Here is an 18,879-nt window from a genome sequence, read left to right as displayed (position 1 = left end):
AATACAGGGACAAAAAGCAAATATGGACAAACTGTTACAGGGTAGGTAAACTGACCAGTGGGTACTGGGGACCTGACAATTAGCAAGCGTGTTGGGAACAGACTAACCATGTTGCTCAGGCACCTCTCATCAGGTGGAGGTGCCTTAAATAATAAGTGTCTCCCAGGCATTGGGTGGGGACACTTTAGGATGATGTGCACTGTCCATTTAAGAAGGCAGGGTGTGTGCATGCCTTAAGCACTGTGCCCGGGGATCTACAAGCTGTGTACAGACCGCGCATAGCAGAAGCAGGATAGGGAGGAGGGAGTGCAGGATGGAGGCTACGGCAGTGTGTAAGTTGGCATCTCTGCTGGGGAGAAAGGAAGTGTGCTGTGATGCTGGAGCTACAGGGGCATTACCAGTGTGACACATGTAGATCAGGATAGCAGAGTGTCAGCAATGACACATCTCACATTGGTAACATAGCCTTTCATTTAAAAATATTAGTGGAGGCAGATTCTCAGGGAGATATATGTCTGGCCCCTAGATCTTCACAGCTAATTTACATATTAATAAGACAACTGATCTCAGATATCAAGATATCATTTTACTCAACTTCCTATGACCTACATGCCCATATAGACGTCTTAGGAAGGTTAATCATACTAACAGATTCCCTTTAACTTTTGTGGGCCTATATCTGCTTTTACTAGTAAATCATATAAAATTCTCAATCTCTTATCTTTATATGTGCTATAACACATGAAAAGAGGTGATTGAAATTCTTGCACTTGTGGATGAGATTGGGATAATATAGACCAGTGTTTCTGTAATTGGTTATGCATTTTGGGCAACAAGGGCTGGTACACACTGATAAAAGACAAATATTGTGCCTGAATCTGCTGTGATCTTCTAATCTTAGTGGGGAAATAATTTGTTCACATCATAACAAGTAGTATGGGTAGCCCTTCTCTCGAAATCTGTCTGACATTTAATTTTGTCTTGTGAATTTGGTCGTGTTATGGGTAACTATTCAATCAATCCCTTTAAATTGTGATCAGTGTTAGGAATTTTTGGTAGCACTAGGACGGTTACTGCTGAATAACAGTAAACTATTAAAGTCAATTGACTTCCTAAAAAGTTCTGTGGACAAAGAGTCTATTGGTTTCCTTAGGACCATGATGTCAAAAAGAATTTATTTGTGAGGTATCAACATGAGAGGTAAGCTGTAACTCAGGGGCATCAGAATTAATGTAATCAAAGAATGTATTGAACATTTGTATGTACTGTATATATATGTAAATATATATATATATATATATATATATATATATATATATAGCAAATACAGAAAATATCAGTAAAATCATAAAATGGTGTGTAAGAATAATCGATGTCCTCATCAATCATTGTCATAAAAAGATTGGCTTAGGTAGGAGTTATGTTAGAACCCATTACGGTACTCTTTTTTTGAAGATACAAAAATTGTCTTTACATAATAATTTTCATGCAACCCTTAGTGCAGCAATTCAAGACAAAAATAGATCTGTACTGTGGAAACTTAAGAAGACAGTTCAGTTTCTGGGTCCCGATTTTTAAATCCAACTCTCTGGAGCTAGAGAAGAGTAGGCCCCCATTCACAGACGGAGAACAGAAATGTATTCTTCTTGCTCATATGTGCTTCAATACCATTTGTTTAACACTATGGGAAAGTGCAGAAGACTGAGCGATCCTACCCCAACAGTAACCACAACATTTTTTTATATACCATGCAGTATAAATTTTTATTTTAGAACTTAAATGTAGACAAAGACATGGCTTGCACATCAAAACATATTGCTCTGATACAGCTAAGCAAAATTTGCTAAACTGAATGTAAGGTTCTTAGCTACCATTTTGATCAGACTGTAAAAAGCTATTGCCACATCAGTGACCCCCTCAGTTGTTCCCAAACCTGTCAGGCATAGCGAAGTGCAGCGACCAGCACCCCAGCGACATCCTACCAGCAGGGAGAACAACCCAGGCGGCCCACAGCAGTCACACTGCAAAGCAGTGCACCATGGCTCTGGGCAACATTAACTCAAAGGTAGTGCACAGATCTAAAAAAAAAATTATCCTTCCATGTGATCTCAGACAAAGAACTGAGAGCAAAATAGATGGGACCCCTCTTCTGCAAATATAAAAAACACTTGGGCCCTTTTTAATTTGATAGAAAGCAGAAAGCAGCTCCCTATTAAACAAACAGCTGCATGTGTTCCCCATGCGGCCATGCAAAATATCATTAACCCACTCTCTGATGCTACAGCAGTGTGTATATTGCCAGGCATATGGCTTTTCTTTTTAAGACCTTTGAGAATCGAATCTCAAAGTAAAAGCAAATTTCATGAAATTCAACTCAAAACTGATCCTGCACTGATGGATTGTTTCATTTCTAATAGGCATCCATCCGGACTGTGGCCATTGTAGATCTTATACCACCTGAGCATATGCACCTGATATTCCATATTCACAGTGGGTTCCTAGCCCTACACATGCTGCAAATTCACAACAGATTATGACAGAGGACTAACAGGAATCAGCTGTAATATACGGGAAAAAAATTCAGTAGAGACAGCTATTATAATTAGTCACAACTTATTATATAGCCATATCTAATTACACATGTACACTAGTGAGTATGTACAATTTATTTCTACCTTCAATTTAGAGAAGTTTTTCTCATGGACTGAGGACATTTGCAGATATGTAAGTAGTAGCAACTTTCATTACAGTGACATGTAAAAGTTTGGGCACCCCTTGTCAAAATTACTGTTATTGTGAACAGTTAAAAACATGTTGAAGATTGAATGATCTGTAAAAGGCCTAAAGTTAAAGATGGCACATTTCCTTTGTATTTTAGGGGAAAAAAATAATATATTATATATACAGCTCTGGCAAAAATTAAGAGACCACCACATCAAAACTTAATCATGAGCAGCCCAATTTCCAGACCTGAACCCCATTGAAAACCTCTGGAATGTAATCAAGAAGATGATGGATAGCCACAAGCCATCAAACACAGAAGAACTGCTTAAATTTTTGCGCCAGAAGCAGTGTGAAAGACTGGTGGAAGGCATACCAAGACACATGAAAGCTGTGATTAAAAATCATGGTTATTCCACAAAATATTGATTTCTGAGCACTTCTTGAGTTAAAACATTTTTATTGTTGTTTCTAAATGATTATGAACTTGATTTCTTTGCATTATTTGAGGTCTAAAAGCACTGGTTTGTTTTTTTGTCATTTTGACATTTTCTCCTTTTCAGAAAAAAATACAAAATGTATTGCTTGGAAATTCTGAGACATTTGTAAGAAGTTTATAGAATAAAAGAAAAATTTACATTATATACAAAAATATACCTATAAAGAGAAAAATCAGACAAACTCAAAATTTTGCAGTGGTCTCTTAATTTTTGCCAGAACTGTAAATTATATGTTCTTACATTTTAAAAATTACAAGAAGTAAAATTTATTGGTTATTTTAAATTTTGTGGAAATTCAAAAACTGAAAAGTGGGGTGTGCAATATTATTTGGCCCCTTTAACTTAATACTTTGTTGCGCCACCTTTTGCTGCGATTACTGTTGTGAAATTGGATTCTGGGCTCCCCCGGTGGCCACTTGTGGAATTGAACTTGTGTGCATCATCCCCTCTGTTCACCTGCTCCTATCAGGATGTGGGAGTCGCTATATAACCTTGCTCCTCTGTCAGTTTCTTGCCGGTCTACAATGTAATCAGAAGCCTTCTGTGCTTGTTCCTGCTACTAGACAACTCCCAGCTAAGTTGGACTTTTGTCCTTGTGTGTTTTTGCATTTTGTTCCTGTTCACAGCTGCTGTTTCGTTACTGTGTCTGGAAAGCTCTTGTGATCGGAAATTGCCACTCTGGTGTTATGAGTTAATGCTAGAGTCTTAAAGGAATTTCTGGATGGTGTTTTGATAGGGTTTTCTGCTGACCATGAAAGTGTCCTTTCTGTCTTCCTGCTATCTAGAAAGCGGACCTCAATTTTGCTAAACCTATTTTCATACTACGTTTGTCATTTCATCTAAAATCACCGCCAATATATGTGGGGGCCTCTGTCTGCCTTTTGGGAAAATTTCTCTAGAGGTGAGCCAGGACTGTCTTTTCCTCTGCTAGGATTAGGTAGTTCTCCGGCTGGCGCTGGGCATCTAGGGTTAAAAAACGTAGGCATGCTACCCGGCCACTTCTAGTTGTGCGGCAGGTTTAGTTCATGGTCAGTATAGTTTCCATCTTCCAAGAGCTAGTTCTCATATATGCTGGGCTATGTTCTCTCGCCATTGAGAATCATGACAGTTTGACCGGCCCAAAAAAGGGTTAAATTACTGGCTGAGAAAGGAGAGAAAAAAGAAGTCTGCTACAATTTTTTATTTTTTTTTTTCCTCTAGTTCTGAGTGTGCTCTTAATTGAATCACTTGCTAGTCTGCCTATACTGCAGCCTTCCTCTCTTTCTCTCCTTCTAATCCTTGAATGGCTCTGTGTTCACCTGTTTCAAATGGATCTTCAGAGTGTAGCTACAGGTTTGAATAATCTCGCCACAAAGGTACAAAATTTGCAAGATTTTGTTGTTCATGCACCTATGTCTGAGCCTAGAATTCCTTTGCCTGAATTCTTCTCGGGGAATAGATCTCACTTTCAAAATTTTAAAAATAATTGCAAATTGTTTTTGTCCCTGAAGTCTCGCTCTGCCGGAGACCCTGCACAGCAGGTCAGGATTGTAATTTCCTTGCTCCGGGGCGACCCTCAAGACTGGGCTTTTGCATTGGCACCAGGGGATCCTGCGTTGCTCAATGTGGATGCGTTTTTTCTGGCCTTGGGGTTGCTTTATGAGGAACCTCATTTAGAGCTTCAGGCGGAAAAGGCCTTGATGTCCTTGTCTCAGGGGCAAGATGAAGCTGAAATATACTGCCAAAAATTCCGCAAATGGTCTGTGCTTACTCAGTGGAATGAGTGCGCCCTGGCGGCGATTTTCAGAGAAGGTCTCTCTGATGCCATTAGGGATGTTATGGTGGGGTTCCCTGTGCCTGCGAGTCTGAATGAGTCCATGACGATGGCTATTCAGATCGATAGGCGTCTGCGGGAGCGCAAACCTGTGCACCATTTGGCGGTGTCTACTGAGAAAACGCCAGAAAATATGCAATGTGATAGAATTCTGTCCAGAAGCGAGCGGCAGAATTTTAGACGAAAAAATGGGTTGTGCTTCTATTGTGGTGATTCAACTCATGTTATATCAGCATGCTTTAAGCGTACTAAGAAGCCTGACAAGTCTGTTTCAATTAGCACTTTACAGTCTAAGTTTATTCTATCTGTGACCCTGATTTGTTCTTTGCCATCTATTACCGCGGACGCCTATGTCGACTCTGGCGCTGCTTTGAGTCTTATGGATTGGTCCTTTGCCAAACGCTGTGGGTATGATTTGGAGCCACTGGAGGCTCCGATACCTCTGAAAGGGATTGACTTCACCCCATTGGCTAGTAATAAACCACAATACTGGACACAAGTGACTATGCGTGTTAATCCGGATCACCAGGAGGTTATTCGCTTTCTGGTGCTGTATAATCTACATGATGTTTTGGTGCTGGGATTGCCATGGCTGCAATCTCATAACCCAGTCCTCGACTGGAGAGCTATGTCTGTGTTAAGCTGGGGATGTAAAGGAACTCATGGGGACGTACCTTTGGTTTCCATTTCATCATCTATTCCCTCTGAGATTCCTGAATTCTTGTCTGACTTTCGTGACGTTTTTGAAGAACCCAAGGTTGGTTCACTACCTCCGCACCGGGAGTGCGATTGTGCCATAGACTTGATTCCGGGTAGTAAATACCCTAAGGGTCGTTTATTTAATCTGTCTGTGCCTGAACACGCTGCTATGCGAGAATATATAAAGGAGTCCTTGGAAAAGGGACATATTCGTCCTTCGTCATCTCCCTTAGGAGCCGGTTTTTTCTTTGTGTCTAAGAAAGATGGCTCTTTGAGGCCGTGTATTGATTATCGACTTTTGAATAAAATCACGGTTAAATATCAATATCCGTTACCACTGCTTACTGATTTGTTTGCTCGTATAAAGGGGGCCAAGTGGTTCTCTAAGATTGATCTCCGTGGGGCGTATAATTTGGTGCGAATCAAGCAGGGGGATGAGTGGAAAACCGCATTTAATACGCCCGAGGGCCATTTTGAGTATTTGGTGATGCCTTTTGGTCTTTCAAATGCCCCTTCAGTCTTCCAGTCCTTTATGCATGACATTTTCCGCGATTATTTGGATAAATTTATGATTGTGTATCTGGATGATATTCTGATTTTTTCGGATGACTGGGACTCTCATGTCCAGCAGGTCAGGAGGGTTTTTCAGGTTTTGCGGTCTAATTCCTTGTGTGTGAAGGGTTCTAAGTGTGTTTTTGGGGTTCAAAAGATTTCTTTCTTGGGATACATTTTTTCCCCCTCTTCCATCGAGATGGATCCTGTCAAGGTTCAGGCTATTGGTGATTGGACGCAACCCTCTTCTCTTAAGAGTCTTCAGAAATTTTTGGGCTTTGCTAACTTTTATCGTCGATTTATTGCTGGTTTTTCTGATGTTGTAAAACCATTGACTGATTTGACTAAGAAGGGTGCTGATGTTGCTGATTGGTCCCCTGATGCTGTGGAGGCCTTTCGGGAGCTCAAGCGCCGCTTTTCTTCCGCCCCAGTGTTGCGTCAGCCTGATGTTGCTCTTCCTTTTCAGGTTGAGGTCGACGCTTCTGAAATCGGAGCTGGGGCGGTGTTGTCGCAGAGAAGTTCCGACTGCTCCGTGATGAGACCTTGTGCTTTTTTTTCCCGTAAATTTTCGCCCGCCGAGCGGAATTATGATATTGGGAATCGGGAGCTTTTGGCCATGAAGTGGGCTTTTGAGGAGTGGCGTCACTGGCTTGAGGGGGCCAGACATCAGGTGGTGGTATTGACTGACCACAAAAATTTAATTTACCTTGAGTCTGCCAGGCGCCTGAATCCTAGACAGGCGCGCTGGTCGTTGTTTTTCTCTCGGTTTAATTTTGTGGTGTCGTACCTACCGGGTTCTAAGAATGTTAAGGCGGATGCCCTTTCTAGGAGTTTTGAGCCTGACTCCCCTGGTAATTCTGAGCCCACAGGTATCCTTAAAGATGGAGTGATATTGTCTGCCGTTTCTCCAGACCTGCGGCGGGCCTTGCAGGAGTTTCAGGCGGATAGACCTGATCATTGCCCACCTGGTAGACTGTTTGTTCCTGATAATTGGACCAGTAGAGTCATCTCTGAGGTTCATTCTTCTGCGTTGGCAGGTCATCCTGGAATCTTTGGTACCAGGGATTTGGTGGCAAGGTCCTTCTGGTGGCCTTCCCTGTCACGAGATGTGCGAGGCTTTGTGCAGTCTTGTGACGTTTGTGCTCGGGCCAAGCCTTGTTGTTCTCGGGCTAGTGGATTGTTGTTGCCCTTGCCTATCCCGAAGAGGCCTTGGACGCACATCTCGATGGATTTTATTTCGGATCTGCCTGTTTCTCAGAAGATGTCTGTCATCTGGGTGGTGTGTGACCGTTTCTCTAAGATGGTCCATCTGGTTCCCTTGCCTAAGTTGCCTTCTTCTTCCGAGTTGGTTCCTCTGTTTTTTCAAAATGTTGTTCGTTTGCATGGTATTCCTGAGAATATCGTTTCTGACAGAGGGACCCAATTCGTGTCTAGATTTTGGCGGGCATTCTGTGCTAGGATGGGCATAGATTTGTCTTTTTCGTCTGCTTTCCATCCTCAGACTAATGGCCAGACCGAGCGGACTAATCAGACCTTGGAGACATATTTGAGGTGTTTTGTGTCTGCGGATCAGGATGATTGGGTTGCTTTTTTGCCTTTGGCGGAGTTCGCCCTCAATAATCGGGCCAGCTCTGCCACCTTGGTGTCCCCGTTTTTCTGTAATTTGGGGTTTCATCCTCGATTTTCCTCCGGTCAAGTGGAATCTTCGGATTGTCCTGGAGTGGATGCTGTGGTGGAGAGGTTGCATCAGATTTGGGGGCAGGTGGTGGACAATTTGAAGTTGTCCCAGGAGAAGACTCAGCTTTTTGCCAACCGCCGTCGTCGTGTTGGTCCTCGGCTTTGTGTTGGGGACTTGGTGTGGTTGTCTTCTCGTTTTGTCCCTATGAGGGTTTCTTCTCCTAAGTTTAAGCCTCGGTTCATCGGCCCGTACAAGATATTGGAGATTCTTAACCCTGTGTCCTTCCGTTTGGACCTCCCTGCATCCTTTTCGATTCATAATGTTTTTCATCGGTCATTGTTGCGCAGGTATGAGGTACCGGTTGTGCCTTCCGTTGAGCCTCCTGCTCCGGTGTTGGTTGAGGGTGAGTTGGAGTACGTTGTGGAAAAGATCTTAGACTCTCGTGTTTCCAGACGGAGACTCCAGTATCTGGTCAAATGGAAGGGATACGGTCAGGAGGATAATTCTTGGGTCACTGCCTCTGATGTTCATGCCTCCGATCTTGTCCGTGCCTTTCATAGGGCTCATCCTGATCGCCCTGGTGGTTCTGGTGAGGGTTCGGTGCCCCCTCCTTGAGGGGGGGGTACTGTTGTGAAATTGGATTCTGGGCTCCCCCGGTGGCCACTTGTGGAATTGAACTTGTGTGCATCATCCCCTCTGTTCACCTGCTCCTATCAGGATGTGGGAGTCGCTATATAACCTTGCTCCTCTGTCAGTTTCTTGCCGGTCTACAATGTAATCAGAAGCCTTCTGTGCTTGTTCCTGCTACTAGACAACTCCCAGCTAAGTTGGACTTTTGTCCTTGTGTGTTTTTGCATTTTGTTCCTGTTCACAGCTGCTGTTTCGTTACTGTGTCTGGAAAGCTCTTGTGATCGGAAATTGCCACTCTGGTGTTATGAGTTAATGCTAGAGTCTTAAAGGAATTTCTGGATGGTGTTTTGATAGGGTTTTCTGCTGACCATGAAAGTGTCCTTTCTGTCTTCCTGCTATCTAGAAAGCGGACCTCGATTTTGCTAAACCTATTTTCATACTACATTTGTCATTTCATCTAAAATCACCGCCAATATATGTGGGGGCCTCTGTCTGCCTTTTGGGAAAATTTCTCTAGAGGTGAGCCAGGACTGTCTTTTCCTCTGCTAGGATTAGGTAGTTCTCCGGCTGGCGCTGGGCATCTAGGGTTAAAAAACGTAGGCATGCTACCCGGCCACTTCTAGTTGTGCGGCAGGTTTAGTTCATGGTCAGTATAGTTTCCATCTTCCAAGAGCTAGTTCTCATATATGCTGGGCTATGTTCTCTCGCCATTGAGAATCATGACAGATTACAGCTGCGAGTCGCTTGGGGTATGTTTCTATCAGTTTTGTACATCGAGAGACTGAAATTCTTGCCCATTCTTCCTTAGCAAACAGCTCGAGCTCAGTGAGGTTTGATGGAGATTGTTTGTGAACAGCAGTTTTCAGCTCTTTCCACAGATTCTCCATTGGATTGAGGTCTGGACTTTGACTTGGCCATTCTAACACCTGGATACGTTTATTTGTGAACCATTCCATTGTCGATTTTGCTTTATGTTTGGGATCATTGTCTTGTTGGAAGACAAATCTCCGTCCCAGTCTCAAGTCTTTTGCAGACTCCAACAGGTTTTCTTCAAGAATGGTCCTGTATTTGGCTCCATCCATCTTGCCATCAATTTTAACCATCTTCCCTGTCCCTGCAGAAGGAAAGCAGGCCCAAACCATGATGCTGCCACCACCATGTTTGACAGTGGGGATGGTGTGTTCAGGGTGATGAGCTGTGTTGCCTTTGCGCCAAACATATCGTTTGGCATTGTTGCCAAAAAGTTCGATTTTGGTTTCATCTGACCAGAGCACCTTCTTCAACATGTTTGATGTGTCTCTCAGGTGGCTTGTTGCAAACTTTAGACAACACTTTTTATGGATATCTTTGAGAAATGGCTTTGTTCTTGCTACTCTTCCATAAAGACCAGATTTGTGCAGTGTACGACTGATTGTTGTCCTATGGACAGACTGTCCCACCTCAGCTGTAGATCTCTGCAGTTCATCCAGAGTGATCATGGGCCTCTTGGCTGCATCTCTGATCAGTCTTCTCCTTGTTTGAGATGAAAGTTTAGAGGGACGGCCGGGTCTTGGTAGATTTGCAGTGGTATGATACTCCTTCCATTTCAATATGATCGCTTGCACAGTGCTCCTTGGGATGTTTAAATTTTGGAAATCATTTTGTATCCAAATCCAGCTTTAAACTTCTCCACAACAGTATCACGGACCTGCCTGTTGTGTTCCTTGGTCTTTATGATGATCTCTGTGCTTCAAACAGAACCCTGAGACTATTACAAAGCAGGTGCATTTATACGGAGACTTGATTACACACAGGTGGATTATATTTATCCTCATTAGGCATTTAGGACAACATTGGATCATTCAGAGATCCACAATAAACTTCTGGAGTGGGCTGCACTGAAAGTAAAGGGGCCGAATAATATTGCACGCCCCACTTTTCAGTTTTTGAATTTCCACAAAAATGTAAAATAACCAATAAATTTTGTTCAACTTCACAATTCTGTTCCACTTGTTGATTCTTCACCAAAAATTTACATTTGGTATCTTTATGTTTGAAGCATGATATGTGGCAAAAGGTTGAAAAGTTCCAGGGGGCCGAATACTTTCACAAAGCACTGTATTCATTCAGTCCTGTGTCATGATCTCTGCAGGCAGAGATCATAGCAAGCCTATAGAGGGACAAGCTCTCGGAAGATGGAACTATACTGACCATGAACTAAGCCTGCCGCGCAACTAGAAATAGCCAGGTAGCATTTCCTATTTATCGCTAGATGCCCAGCTCTGGCCTAAGACCTAAATAGCTAGCAGAGGGAAATATAAGACCTGGCTCACCTCTAGAGAAATATTCCAAAGAAGACAGTAGCCCCCCACATATAATGACGGTGAGTTCAGATGAAACAACAAACGCAGCAGGAAAATAGTCTTAGCAAATTTGAGGTCCGCTTACTAGATAGCAGAAGACAGATAGTATACTTTCATGGTCAGCAGAAAAATACTAACAAAACACCATCCAGAGATTACCTTAAACTCTGGCATTAACTCATAACGCCAGAGTAGCAATCCCTGATCGACGAGAGCTTTCCAGACACAGTAACAAAACTTCAGCTGCGAACTGGAACAAATAGGCAAAACAAAACATGGACAAAAGTCCAACTTATCAGTAGTTGTCTAGAAGCAGGAACAAGCACTGAGAGGCATCAGATAACATTGTTGACCGGCAAGAAACCACCAGAGAAATGAGCTTAAATAGCGACACCCACTACTGATGGAATCAGGTGAAACAGGAAAGAGGATGACAAGTCCAATTCCACAAGCGGCCACCGGGGGAGCCCAGAATCCAAATTCACAACAGTACCCCCCCCTCAAGGAGGGGGCACCGAACCCTCACCAGATCCACCAGGGCGACCAGGATGAGCTCTATGGAAGGCACGAACAAGATCAGAAGCATGAACATCAGATGCATTGACCCAAGAATTATCCTCCTGGCCGTAACCCTTCCAGTTGACCAGATACTGGAGTTTCCGTCTGGAAACACGAGAGTCCAAAATTTTCTCCACAACGTACTCCAACTCACCCTCAACCAACACCGGAGCAGGAGGCTCAACAGAAGGTACAACAGGTACCTCATACCTGCGCAATAACGACCGATGAAAAACGTTATGAATGGAAAAGGACGCAGGGAGGTCCAAACGGAAAGAAACAGGATTAAGAATCTCCAATATTCTATAAGGGCCGATGAACCGAGGTTTAAACTTAGGAGAAGAGACCCTCATAGGGACAAAACGAGAAGACAGCCACACTAAATCTCCAACACAAAGCCGAGAACCAACACGACGATGACGGTTGGCAAAACGCTGAGTCTTCTCCTGAGACAACTTCAAATTGTCCATAACCTGCCCCCAGATGTGATGCAATCTCTCCACCACCGCATCCACTCCAGGACAATCCGAGGATTCCACCTGACCGGAGGAAAATCGAGGGTGAAACCCCGAATTACAGAAAAACGGGGACACCAAGGTGGAAGAACTGGCCCGATTATTGAGGGCGAACTCTGCCAATGGCAAAAAAGCAACCCAATCATCCTGGTCAGCAGAGACAAAACACCTCAGATATGTCTCAAGGGTCTGATTAGTCCGCTCGGTCTGGCCATTAGTCTGAGGGTGAAAAGCAGATGAAAAAGACAAATCTATGCCCATCCTAGCACAGAATGCCCGCCAAAATCTAGACACAAATTGGGTACCTCTGTCAGAAACAATATTCTCAGGAATACCGTGCAATCGGACAACATTCTGAAAAAACAGAGGAACCAACTCAGAAGAAGAAGGCAACTTGGGCAGAGGAACCAAATGGACCATTTTAGAGAAACGGTCACAGACCACCCAGATGACAGACATCTTCTGGGAAACAGGCAGATCTGAAATAAAATCCATCGAGATGTGTGTCCAAGGCCTCTTAGGAATAGGCAAGGGCAACAGCAGTCCGCTAGCCCGAGAACTACAAGACTTGGCCCGAGCACAAACGTCACATGACTGCACAAAGACTCGCACATCTCGTGACAGAGAAGGCCACCAGAAGGATCTTGCCACCAAATCCCTGGTACCAAAAATTCCGGGATGACCTGCCAATGCAGAAGAATGTACCTCAGAGATGACTCTGCTGGTCCAATCATCCGGAACAAACAGTCTATCAGGCGGACAACGATCCGGTCTATCCGCCTGAAACTCTTGCAAGGACTGCCGCAGATCAGGAGAAACGGCCGACAAAATTACTCCCTCCCTAAGGATACCTGTGGGTTCAGAATTACCAGGAGAGTCCGGGTCAAAACTCCTAGAAAGGGCATCTGCCTTAACATTCTTAGAACCCGGTAGGTATGACACCACAAAATTAAAGCGAGAAAAAAATAAAGACCAGCGCGCCTGTCTAGGATTCAGGCGTCTGGCAGTCTCAAGATAAATCAAATTTTTGTGGTCAGTCAATACCACCACCTGATGCCTAGCCCCCTCGAGCCAATGGCGCCACTCCTCAAACGCCCACTTCATGGCCAAAAGCTCCCGATTCCCAACATCATAATTCCGCTCTGCGGGCGAAAATTTGCGAGAAAAGAAGGCACAAGGCCTAATGACGGAGCAGTCGGAACCTTTCTGCGACAACACTGCCCCAGCTCCGATCTCCGAAGCGTCAACCTCAACCTGAAAAGGCAGATTCACATCAGGCTGACGCAACACAGGGGCAGAGGCAAAACGGCGCTTAAGCTCCTGAAAGGCCTCTACAGCATGAGGGGACCAATTAGCAACATCAGCGCCTTGTCTGGTCAAATCAGTCAGTGGTTTAACGACATCCGAAAAACCAGCAATAAATCGGCGGTAAAAGTTGGCAAAGCCCAAAAATCTCTGAAGACCCTTAAGAGAGGAGGGCTGAGTCCAGTCACAAATAGCTTGCACCTTGACGGGATCCATCTCAATGGAAGAGGGAGAAAAAATATACCCCAAAAAGGAAATTTTCTGGACCCCAAAAACGCACTTAGACCCCTTCACACATAAAGAATTAGACCGCAGAACCTGAAAAACTCTCCTGACCTGCTGGACATGAGAGTCCCAGTCATCAGAAAAAATCAGAATATCATCCAGATATATTATCATAAATTTATCCAGAAAATCGCGGAAAATATCATGCATAAAAGACTGGAAAACTGAAGGGGCATTAGAAAGACCAAAAGGCATGACCAAATACTCAAAGTGGCCCTCGGGCGTATTAAATGCGGTCTTCCACTCATCCCCCTGCCTGATCCGCACCAAATTATACGCCCCACGAAGATCAATTTTAGAGAACCACTTAGCACCCTCTATACGAGCAAACAAATCAGTAAGCAATGGCAATGGGTATTGATACTTAACAGTGATCTTATTCAGAAGCCGATAATCAATACATGGTCTCAAAGAGCCGTCTTTTTTTGAGACAAAGAAAAACCCAGCTCCCAAGGGAGAAGAAGATGGACGAATATGTCCCTTTTCCAAAGACTCCTTTATATATTCCCGCATAGCAGCATGTTCCGGCACAGACAAATTAAACAAACGACCCTTTGGATATTTACAACCCGGTATCAAATCTATGGCACAATCGCACTCACGGTGCGGAGGTAACGACCCAAGCTTGGGTTCGTCAAAGACATCTTGATAATCAGAGAGGAACTCAGGGACTTCAGAGGGAATGGACGACGAAATAGAAACCAAAGGTACGTCCCCATGAATACCCTTACATCCCCAGCTCAACACAGACATAGCTCTCCAGTCCAGGACTGGGTTGTGAGACTGCAACCATGGCAATCCCAGTACCAAATCGTCATGTAAATTATACAGCACCAGGAAACGAATAATCTCCTGGTGATCCGGATTGATACGCATGGTTACTTGTGTCCAGTATTGTGGTTTATTATTAGCCAATGGGGTGGAGTCAATCCCCTTCAGAGGAATAAGAGTCTCCAAAGGCTCTAAATCAAAACCACAACGATTGGCAAAGGACCAATCCATAAGACTCAGAGCGGCGCCAGAGTCAACATAGGCGTCCGTGGCAATGGATGACAAAGAGCAAATCAGGGTTACAGACAAAATAAACTTAGACTGAATGGTGCCAATGGAAACAGACTTATCAAGCTTCTTTGTACGCCTAGAGCATGCCGATATAACATGAGTAGAATCCCCACAATAGAAACACAATCCATTCTTCCGTCTAAAATTCTGTCGCTCGCTCCTGGACAGAATTCTATCACACTGCATACTTTCTGGCGTCTTTTCCATAGACACCGCCAGATGGTGCATCGGTTTGCGCTCCCGCAGACGCCTATCAATCTGAATAGCCATTGTCATGGACTCATTCAGACCTGCAGGCAAAGGGAACCCCACCATAACATCCTTAACGGAATCAGAGAGACCTTCTCTGAAAGTTGCCGCCAAGGCGCACTCATTCCACTGAGTAAGCACAGACCATTTACGGAATTTTTGGCAGAAAACTTCAGCTTCGTCTTGCCCCTGAGATAGTGCCATCAAAGTTTTTTCTGCCTGAAGTTCCAAATGAGGTTCCTCATAAAGCAAGCCCAAGGCCAGAAAAAACGCATCCACATCGCGTAACGCAGGATCCCCTGCTGGCAATGAGATTATTCAAACCCGCAGTTACATTCTGGAGATCCATTATTGTCAGGTGCACACAGAGCATACAGAGATTAGGAGGAGAGAGAGAAAAAAGACTGCAGCAAGGCAGACTGGAGGAAAAAAAAAAAAAAAAAATTCCAGCAGACTTCTTATAACTCTCCTTTCTCAACCTGGGTCTTTAACACTTAACGGGCCGGTCAAACTGTCATGATCTCTGCAGGCAGAGATCATAGCAAGCCTATAGAGGGACAAGCTCTCGGAAGATGGAACTATACTGACCATGAACTAAGCCTGCCGCGCAACTAGAAATAGCCAGGTAGCATTTCCTATTTATCGCTAGATGCCCAGCTCTGGCCTAAGACCTAAATAGCTAGCAGAGGGAAATATAAGACCTGGCTCACCTCTAGAGAAATATTCCAAAGAAGACAGTAGCCCCCCACATATAATGACGGTGAGTTCAGATGAAACAACAAACGCAGCAGGAAAATAGTCTTAGCAAATTTGAGGTCCGCTTACTAGATAGCAGAAGACAGATAGTATACTTTCATGGTCAGCAGAAAAATACTAACAAAACACCATCCAGAGATTACCTTAAACTCTGGCATTAACTCATAACGCCAGAGTAGCAATCCCTGATCGACGAGAGCTTTCCAGACACAGTAACAAAACTTCAGCTGCGAACTGGAACAAATAGGCAAAACAAAACATGGACAAAAGTCCAACTTATCAGTAGTTGTCTAGAAGCAGGAACAAGCACTGAGAGGCATCAGATAACATTGTTGACCGGCAAGAAACCACCAGAGAAATGAGCTTAAATAGCGACACCCACTACTGATGGAATCAGGTGAAACAGGAAAGAGGATGACAAGTCCAATTCCACAAGCGGCCACCGGGGGAGCCCAGAATCCAAATTCACAACAGTCCTGTAAATGTTATACATCTCTACATATAATACACCGTATAACATTTACAGGATCGATATCAATACCAAATACAAGGAATATCATCTCCATTAACCATTCATCTGACTTGATAGACAACCTGTAAATAAATCCTTTTGCATGATGAGTAGTGACGGCCTCTATCATCCCAGTATTGACATTAGCCATGTAAATCACAGCATTCCAAAACAGAATAGTGATAAAATTCATATCATATGTGTCTCTGTGAAGGTGTTCCATAAATGAAGAGACCAAACTAAAATTAAGAACTGTCCAAGTTATTTGTGTTATTTCAAACTGAAACTTATATAACAAAGAATAACCAGAGTCCTGTAAAATGCGGGGATCTACCTCCAAATTTTTAAATTAGGTAGAACTTTTATAATTTGTTCTTTATGTCATAAAGTCAAACATGTGAATGACTCCAATCGATCAACACAACAGCATATTATTTTTTTTTTTAATTTAGCCGTTTTTGCAGACTCTACAAAATAAAGTTACATTCTCCTTATAGCCGCCATGTCTGTAAACAACCAGCGTTCAGAACACAGTGTTGTCCTCTGTAATAATGCCATACACTCCGTGTCTGACAACCAGCTCTGTAGTGTGTGTGCAGAGCAGGAGGTCAGTGGTTGACTTGATTACAATGCACTCACTGTGTAGTGGGCGATGAAGAGATGTAAGCAGCTGCAGGTAGAATAAAACCTCATTTTCTCCCAGCAGCTGCACTTGTAATTAGTAAGCTACAAATATTTAAAATGGTATTTACCCGCAGACTAGCACTACGGCTGCAGGTAAATACAATTTTTTGCTGACAGATTTTCTTGAATATGGGACAAGACATTTACATGTCACTCTATCAGTTTAGAGATCACTTCTACAATACCTCTGCTTACCTTGGTTTATGCTCTTAAATTTTTGTTCTTATTTGTTTTCTCCTTCACATCTTTAGCATTTATGGTGCTTTACATTAACTTTGATGTTTCCACAGTACAACCATGTATTAGAGAAACACTACACTGAGAAAGAGAAAGACTAACCTGCACTGTATGAGAGTGTCCCACCTTTATCCTGAAGGCAGATGTTGGGGGAATGAAGGATCAGATGTTGGATTTCAACATGGTTGATCAATTTTTGCAAAGGACGGTAAGCCCCCATCAGAGTTACCTTGTAGCGGCATACACCCCACCCTACTCTTAGTCACATCAATATGGGGTTACGTATACAGATATTCATGTTCCAAGATGTACATGAGTGCAAATGTGCACATCTGTGTGGGGGCAAAGAACATAAATATGACTGGTAACTTATGACCTGGTGATGTGGACTACGGCAAATAAAGACGAAATGAAGCACCCTGTGACATGTGGGCTTAATGCAAGAAGCATGTTATTATACGTTTCTTATCTGTCCTATACCTGCACACTTCTATGTTCATTTTATTACTATTGTGTTAGTTACAGGCTCTCTGCGTGACACACCGTGCAAAATTGTCTACTCCCAAGCTCCCAACTCCGAACAAAAGCTGTTATATAAAACGGATTCATTTATATATCAGAATACACAGCCTCTGAAAAACGCAGAAACAATGGAAAAACTGTGCACTGCGTCATCAAACTGTGCTTGTAGGCAAACAAAACCACAATAATTGGATATTGGGCTCTGGAAATACCTACTGAGTTCTCCATTTTCTCAATTATTCTTTTTCTATTTGCAATGAACTTTGATTGACTGTTGATTCACAGACTATGCAAAGTAATTACACCTAGGCATCAGTGGCGGGCATAATGTGAAAGGCAAAACAGGAAAGAAATATACGTTTTAGCCATTTATGTGTTAGACACTTAAAAAATATTTATATATATGGGGACCACTGGCTGTTTGTGGGGACCACCGGCTGTCTGTGGTGTCTGCCAATTGTCTGTGGTGACCGCCCGCTGTCTGTGGTGACTGCCCACTGTCCATGGTGTCTGCTGGCTGTCCGTGGTATCCACGGCTGTCAGTGGTGTCTGCCAGCTGTCAGTGGTGTCCACCAGCTGTCAGTGGTGTCTGCTGGCTGTCAGTGGTGTCCACTGGCTGTCTGTGGAGTCCACTGGCTATCTATTGCGTCCACCGACTGTCTGATGACCGCCCGCTGTCTGTGGTGAGTGCCTGCTGTCTGTGGTGACCGCCTGCTGCCTGTGGTTACCGCCCACTGTCTGTGGTAACTGCCTGCTGTCTGTGGTGACCGCCTGCTATCCATGGTATCTGTTGGCTGCCAGTGGTGTCCGCCGGCTGTCAGTGGTGACCAGAGACTGTTTTAGTGTCCGGTGAGTGAGATGTCCCATCAGCGTCGGACTGGAGCACCTTGGGCCCACCGGATGGGGTAATTCTTGGGGCCCACTATGTAGCTACATGGAGGTGGATTCAAGACCACCAATTGTGCTGTAAAATGCGCTAATATCAGCGCATACCTGATCTATCTATTATGGTAAATGACATCACACTCTCTCCCGCACCTGAAATCTGCTGAAATCCTTTTGCGACCTCCTGTCGCCTCCAACTCAAAAATATTGCCAGAATCCGTCCCTTCCTCATCCCACAATCTACCAAAACTCTTGAGCATGCCCTCATCATCTTCCGCCTCGATTATTGCCCTCATCATCTCCCCGCTAACTCTCTTGCACCACTCCAGTCTGTCCTCAACTCTGCTGCCCGGATAATTCACCTCTCTCCTCACT

Source organism: Ranitomeya variabilis, chromosome 2, assembly GCF_051348905.1.
Source record: "Ranitomeya variabilis isolate aRanVar5 chromosome 2, aRanVar5.hap1, whole genome shotgun sequence".
NCBI classification, from domain to species: Eukaryota; Metazoa; Chordata; class Amphibia; order Anura; family Dendrobatidae; genus Ranitomeya; species Ranitomeya variabilis.
The sequence above is the reverse complement of the archived record's forward strand: the minus strand, read 5'-3'. Positions refer to the sequence as shown.